Source organism: Carettochelys insculpta, chromosome 1 (assembly GCF_033958435.1).
Source record: "Carettochelys insculpta isolate YL-2023 chromosome 1, ASM3395843v1, whole genome shotgun sequence".
NCBI classification, from domain to species: domain Eukaryota; kingdom Metazoa; phylum Chordata; order Testudines; family Carettochelyidae; genus Carettochelys; species Carettochelys insculpta.
The window spans coordinates 382,685,600-382,693,565 of record NC_134137.1 but is presented as its reverse complement, the minus strand read 5'-3'; positions in this window follow the sequence as shown (position 1 = coordinate 382,693,565).

The following is a 7,966-nucleotide window of genomic DNA, read 5'->3' as shown; positions in this document are numbered from 1 at the left end:
GTATTAGCCAGGGGGTGCCCTAGCCTTCAGTACAGGGGCAGGAGATGGATGACAGGAGATAAATCACTTGATCATTGTCTTCTGTTCTCCTTCTCTGGGGCACCTGGCATTGGCCACTGTCGGCAGATGGGATACTGGGCTGGATGGACCTTTGGTCTGACCCAGTATGGCCATTCTTATGTTCTTATGTTTACTAATGAAGTGCTGAAATACATATTCAGCACCTCATTAGTATGCGGGCAACCGCGGCACTTCGAAATTGACGCGGCTCACCGCCACGCGGCTCATCCCGATGGAGCTCCTTTTCAAAAGGACCCCGCCTATTTCGAAGTCCCCTTATTCCCATCTGCTTATATTGATGTCCTGCACCCTGAGTCCTTCTGTGGGGGAGTGGCATTGCTAATACAGCAGTGTTAGTGATCACAGATGCAAATGTAACCCACGCACCTATGTGTGGTTAACTGTCCTATGTCGTGGTACCTACACCATTTCACAAAGAAAGGATAAGTGTTCTCTACAGCCTACTCTAAGAGCCAGCTAACCTTTAGCTCAGGCTGTGGAGGCACCTGGACTAAGCTCCAGAAGTCCCAGGTTTGAGTCTGGTTATGGGCAGTTACATAAACATGAAAATAGGCAATCTAGCCACTCTCCCTGAGTTTCCTATGCTCTGATTCAAGGTGTTGTTGCAACAACCAGTTAAGACTTGCCAGCTCCTGAAGCTGCACTATGAGGCCACGTCTACATGTGCCGGCTACTTCGAAGTAGCCGTGCCAATTTCAAAATAGCGCCCGTCATGGCTACACGTGGCAGGCGCTATTTCAAAGTTGACATCGACGTAAGGCGGTGAGACGTCGAAGTCGCTATACCCATCAGGAGATGGGAATAGCGCCCTACTTCGACGTTCAAAGTCGAAGTAGGGAATGTGTAGCCATTGCGCGTCCCGCAACATTGAAATAGCGGGGTCCGCCATGGCGGCCATCAGCTGAGGGGTTGAGAGACGCTCTCTCCAGCCCCTGAGCAAGATGGTCACCACATGCAGCAGCCCCTTAAAGCTCCCCACCCCCTGCCTTCCTGTGCAGGAAGCTGAGAGAGCGTGCAGGCGGCAGCACAGCCACGCTGCCAGCCTGCACACTCCTCTGCAGCCACAACAACCCCCCAGCGCTGCGATGGCCGCCCCCCAGCCCCCTAAGCACCCCCAGGGCACCCCGCCAAGGGGAGCCAGGGATCCCAGACCGGCAGCCAGGCTGGGAAGTGGCAGCGGGGCCCCTCCTGGACGGAGGCCAAGCTTTGGGACCTTCTGGGGCTCTGGAGTGAGGAGGAGGTGCTCCAGGTAATGGGGAGCAAGAGGCGGAACATGGTTGCGTTCGCTCAGCTGGCCGAGGGCCTGGCCGCCTGGGGTCACCCTGCCCGCACGCCTGACCACGTCAGGAGTAAGGTGAAGGAGCTGCGGCAGGGTTACACCCGGGTCCGGGATGCGGCCAGCCAATCTGGGGCCGCCCCCAGTCACTTGTTCCCTTTACAGGGAGCTCAGGGCCATCCTGGGCCCCCGGCACACCTCCTCCCCTCCGGCCACTCCTGATACCTCAGCCGACGAGCCCCAGCAGGCCCCGGAGGCGGAGTCCGCCCCGCAGGTAAGCCCTGAGCCCCAGGGCCCCCCCCAGGAGCCCACCCCTGGGGCACCGGAGGAGGAGGAGGAAGAGGAGAGGGAGTCCTCCTCCAGCGATGCAGGGCTCTGGATCGTGCTGCCATCACGGAGCTCCAGCAGGATGTCCGCCCACCGGGTGTCCCCCGAACGTGGGAGTGGACCATCAGATATGTACCCCTCCCCCCCGGTGCACACCCCCGGGGTTGAGGGGAGGGGGTAATACATATGACCAGGGCCCTCCCCATGCCCAGATGACCATGGCCTCAAGGACAGCAGTGGCATGTCCCTCAGAAGAGTGCATCAGCCCCTGCCCCCCCAGCACAATAGTGCCATGCAGCATCCCTGGGGATGGGGGGAGTGGAACCTAGAGTCCCCCGGGGGGAGGGGGCAGGACATCCATCAGCAGCATCAGCAGCATCTCCCGGGGATGGGGATGGGGAACCAGCAGCAGAGGGGTGAGGGGACAAGGGCCACGGCTCGGGGCCCACACTAACGGCTGTCTCCACTCTTCTTCCCCCCCTGTGTTCCGCAGCTGCAGCATCGGAAGGACCGGAGAGCGCCGGCGAGGTGTCAGTGGTCCCGGAGAGCCCACTGGGGCCATCACTCCAGGCCAGCCCCTCGGCGGAGCACCGACCGGCCCCAGGTCAGGGACGATGGCAGAGCCAGCACCACCCCCAGACGGCGACGGACCCCCCAGCTGCTGGCCATCCTTTGTCGGCAGCTGGAGGTCTCTGAGCAGCGTCTGCAGGTGGAGAAGCGGCGCCTCCAGCTCCAAGAGTGGGCGCTGGCCTGGGGCCAGGAGGCATGGGGGGGCCTTTATGCGCACTTTTGAGTGCATAGCGGACTACCTGGCCCCCCCATGCCGCGCCGGCCGCCGCTCTGCCCGCCCCACCTGCCGCTCCACCCACCGTCGCACCGCCATCCGCCACCGAGGGCCCATCCGCCAAGGGGGACCTGGGGCCAGCTGACACCCACTGGCCTTATCTCCCGGTCCGCCCGGCCCCCAGCCAGCCCCGGTGTGGGCTGCGGCCGAGGCACAGGTCGCGGCCGCCCACCCCCAGCGCTGGACATTAGGGAGTGTGGGGCCCAGGACGTGGCACCCCCCCCCCGTATATATCCCCCTCACCTATGTTTTGTAAATAGTTTGTATTAGACCCCTGTTCTGTTATGTTATGATGATACCTGCCCCCCCCACGTAAATAGTTCTCCCCTTCCTTGTCTTCCCCTTTTTTTCCCTTTCATCTTATAATACATATATATATATATATATATATATATAATATTATTTTGTCTGTACATAGTTATAATATAAGAAGAAGAGTTCAGGATATATATTCTGGTTTGACGAAAAACATGTCTGTTTTTATTTACAAGAAAATTGGGGGTGGGTGTGTGCTCCTGGGTGCTCTGTGGTGTGGGCGTAGGGGCAGGGAGTGTTGTGGAGGATGTGGGGGGGTGCAGTGGGGGGGGGGCTCCCAGCATTCACCCTGCGGTCTCGTCGAAGTGGGTCCGCAGGGCCTCCCGGACCCAGGTCCCTTCGGGGTCCACCTGGTGACTGGGGGCAGCAGGTGGCTGCACATCGGCCCCGCTGGCCTCCACAGCCCAGCCCTGAAAGAAGGCCACCCCCTTGCTCTCCACCAGGTTGTGGAGGACGCTGCACGTGCCCACATTCTGGGGGATGTTGGTGGGGCCCGCATCAAGGCGGGTGAGGAGACACCTCCAGCACCCTTTGAGGCGGCTAAATGTGTGCTCCACCACCTGGCGTGCATGGTCAGGCACATGTTGAAGCGCTCCTGGCTGGCTGTGAGATGGCCCATGTAAGGGTGCATGAGCCAGGGCCAGAGGGGGTACGCCGCATCTGCGATGACACAGAGGGGCATGGTGGTGTCCCCAACAGGGATCTCCCGCTGGGGGAAGTAGGTCCCCGCCTCCAGCCGCCAGCACAGGCCCGAGTTCTGGAATACCCGGGCATTGTGGGTGCTGACAGGCCAGCCCACATATATGTCCAGGAAGTGGCCCCGGCTGTCCACCAAGGCCTGGAGGACTACTGAGTGGTAGCCCTTCCTGTTTAGGTAGCGTCCTCCACTGTGCTCTGGGGTGCAGATGGGGATGTGGGTCCCATCCAGAGCCCCGAAGCAATTGGGGAAGCCCAGGGTGGCAAAGCCCGTGATGGCAGCATCCGGGTCCCCAAGCCTCACGAGCCTGTGGAGGAGCAGGGAGTTGATGGTGCAGACGACCTGCAGGGTAAGCACATGGGAGAGCACCAGTGAGGGGTGTGCAGGGTGTGTGTGGCCCTCCCCTGCCAGGGCTGCCTCCCCCTCCCACCGTGGGTCCTCCTACCTCCATGAGGACAGCCCCGACGGTGGCCTTGCCAATGCCAAACTGCTGGCCCACAGATCGGTAGCTGTCTGGAGTGGCCAGCTTCCAGACAGCGATGCCGACCCATTTCTCCACACTGAGGGCATGCCGCATGAAGGTGTCCTGGTGCCTCAGTGTGGGGGTGAGCCACTGGCATAGCTCCAGAAATGTCTGCCGGCTCATGCGAAAGTTCCTGAGCACTCTCCGAGCACCAGCCGCTCCCACCAGTCGGTGCTCGTGGGATAGCTCCACAGCCGGTGGCGTGTGAGGTGGGGGGGGGTGCGAGGTGCTGCAGGGTTGGGGGTTGCTTCCTCCTCCCCTGCGGGCAGCTCATCCTCTGTGGCTGGGATGTGATCAGCTGCCTCCTGCATGACATTGAGCAGGGCGAGCACTGCTCCAACAGGGGTGGCTGGGTGGACCTCTGGCTGCTGCTGCTGCTGCTGCTGCTGCTGCTGCTGCTGCTGCTGGGGAGTCCATGACTGCGTCACTCGAGGTGTGCGTGCCTATGGCTCTGCAGACCGCGTGCTGTGCAGGCTGCATGTGTCTGGGAGGGGCCCTTTAAGGGAGCGGCTAGCTGTTGCCCCGGAAGCACTAGTCTGCCCTGTGACCCTGTCTGCAGCTGTTCCTGGCACCCATATTTCGATGTGTGCTACTTTTGCGTGTAGACGTTCCCTCGCAGTGCCTACTTCGATGTGGCGCTGCCCAACGTTGACGTTGAACATCGACGGCACCAGCCCTGGAGGACATGTAGACGTTATTCATCGAAATAGCCTATTTCGATGTCGCTACATCGAAATAAGCTATTTCAATGTAGCATACACATGTAGACGTAGCCTGAGTCTTTAATGGCACTACCTAAAGAAGTACAAGTAAGATAGCTGCCAAAGGGTTTGGAGCCCTGTCCTAGAATGCCTTGAATAAGGGGACCAATAGGAGGCTTCTCTCTGAGTAGGCCACTGCACCAGTGACAAGTCAGGAAAAAAAATCCGTTTAAGTTAACTGGGGAAGAAGTAGCCAGACTTTCAAAGAGAGTTTGGAAGCTGGAAAGGGGACCATGGCGCTTGGGAAGGTCCTGTCCTGTCCTTGAAGGCAGGATGTGGAAGTCTGGATGTGGCTGTACGGATCAGGTGGCTCCAGCTCTGCAGTGAGAGAAATTGAAATCCGACCTGGGAAACTACCAAGAGCCAGTAAGGACTCCAAGAGAGATTCCTGACTGGGGAGCCAATGATCCTGGTTGGAATCAGAGGCTCCTGCCCCATTTCTCCTTTAGCCAGCCACCCCCAAAGTGTGGCGATGCTCAGTCTTTGCTTGTGTTGACTTTGTTTTGACTTGGCTCTGTCACCCATGTGGGGGAAAACTGCTTTAAGGGTTAAGAGAATGTTTCACACCAACCAGGCCTCACTCTGGAAGCTAGAGGATCATCTGCACATCTTTGAAGTCCCTATCTTGTCACCTAAAGATGATTTATCTTGCAGGCTCCTCTGTCTGGGTTATCATGTACCTTTGTAGTGTAAACTAACCTCAAGCACATCTAGTGCTTTCAGAAACATCTCAGGGTAATTCTGCTGAGATTTTCATATGTTAAAGAAAACAGTTAACAACTAAGCTGTTTGCATTTTAAACAAACTGTATAAAGGGCCCTTGAAGCTGTTTCTCAGCAGTTTCCTTTTAGATCTAACTCTTGCCTCACCACTTTGACCTCCAGCCTTGGACCACTGGCAGGCACCATACCCCAGGGGCTTGGGATCCCCCACAGTTTTGGCGTCATGAACAGGATGGTTTGACCCCAAGCCAGACTGCTACCAGACAATCCTCCACTGGGCTGCCAGGCAGGTCTTCCTACGATATTCCTTCACAAGCACATAGTTGCCTGGTTGGATTTTGTGGCATCTGAGGGAACTCAGAGAATTCTCTGATGCAATTACAGAGCCACTGGCCATTATCTTTGAAAAGTTGTGGCTATTGAGAGAGGTCCCAGATTATTAGAAAAAGCCAGATGTACTGCCCAGCTTTGAAAAAGGAGAACCTGAAGATCTACAGACTGGTTAGCTTCACCTCAATCCCCAGAAAAATCATGGAGGGGATCCTTGGGGAATCCATTTGATGCACTGGGAGGTGAAGAAAGTAATAAGGAATAGTCAACATAGACCCATCAAAGGCAAGTCATGCCTGACCAACCTGATTGTCTTCTATGACAAGGTAACCGGCTCTGAGGATATGGGAAAGGCATTTGGATGTGATATGCCTTGATTTTAGCAAAGACTTTGACATAGCTGCCCACTGTACTCTTGCCAGAAAGTTAAAGAAGTATGAATTGGATAAGTGGACTGTAAGGTGGCTCAAAAGCTGGCTAGATCATTGGCCTCAGTGGGCAATGGGCAACTGCTCAAGGTCAGGTTGCTGGTCAGTTTCGAGTAGAGTGCCCCAAAGGGTCAGTTCTGAGGCTAGTTTTGTTCAACATCTTTATTGATAGCAGTCATGTAGCACTTTAAAGACGACCAAAGGCTACATCTACACTAGCCCAAAACTTTGAAATGGCCATGCAAATGGCCATTTTGAAGTTTACTAATAAAGAGCTGAAATACATATTCAGTGCCTCATTAGAATGCCGGCTGCTGCAGCACTTCAAGGGGTATAAACACATAGCTCAAGAATGTAGGGCAGTTATCAGGAAGGCGAAAGCACAACTGGAATTGCGACTTGCGAGGAATGTGAAGGATAACAAGAAAAGTTTCTACAGGCATGTTACCAAGAAGAAGGTGATCAGAGAGGGTGTGGGGCCCCTACTGGATGAAGGAGGTAAGCCAGTGACAGATGATGTAGGGAAAGCTGAAGTACTTAATGCTTTCTTTGCCTCTGTCTTCACGGACAAAGACAGCTCCCGGACTAATGCAATAAGTGATGCATTGTGGGATGAAGGTGGACAGCCTTTGGTGGGAAAAGAACAGGTTAGGAGCTATCTAAAAAGCCTAAATGTACATAAATTGGTGGGCCTGGACCTAATTCATCCTAGGGTTCTGAGGGAGTTGGTGTATGTTGTTGACGAGCCCTTGGCTGTTATCTTTGAAAAGTGGTGGAGATCGGGAGAAATCCCGGATGATTGGAAAAAGGCAAATGTAGTGCCCATCTTTTAAAAAGGGAAGAAGGATGATCCAGGGAACTATAGGCCAGTCAGTCTTACATCAGTCCCTGTAAAAATCATGGAGGGGCTCCTCAAGAAAGTCATTTTGAGGCACTTGGAGGAGAGGAAAGTGATCAGGAATAGTCAGCATGGATTCAAGAAGGGCAAGTCATGCCTGACCAACCTGATTAGTTTCTATGATGAGATAACTGGCTCTGTGGATAGGGAAAAAAATCAATGGATGTGATTTATCTGGACTTTAGTAAAGCTTTTGATCCGGTTTCCCACAATATTCTTCTCAGCAAGTTAAAGGAATGTGGATTGGATAAATGGACAGTAAGATGGATAGAAAGCTGGCTAGAAGGTCAGGCCTAGAGGGTACTGATCAATGGTTCAATGTCGGGATGGTGGTCGGTTTCCAGTGGAGTGTCCCAAGGTTCAGTTCTGGGTCCTGTTCTTTTCAACATATTTATCAATGACCTGGATGAAGGATTGGATTGCACCCTCAGCAAGTTTGCAGATGTCACTAAGCTAGAGGGAGAGGTAATACGCTGGAGGGTAGGGACAGGGTCCAGACTGACTTGGACAAATTGGAAGACTGAGCTGCAGGAAATCTGATGAGGTTCAATAAGGGCAAGGGCAGAGTCCCGCACTTGGGCCAGAAGAATCCCAAGCATTGTTACAGGCTGGAGTCTGACTGGCTCAGTAGTAGTTTTGCAGAAAAGGATCTGGGAGTTGTAGTGGATGAGAGGCTGGACATGAGTCAACAGTGTGCCATTGTAGCCAAGAAAGCTAATGGTATATTAGGTTGCATCAAGAGAAGCATTGCCAGTAGATCCAGA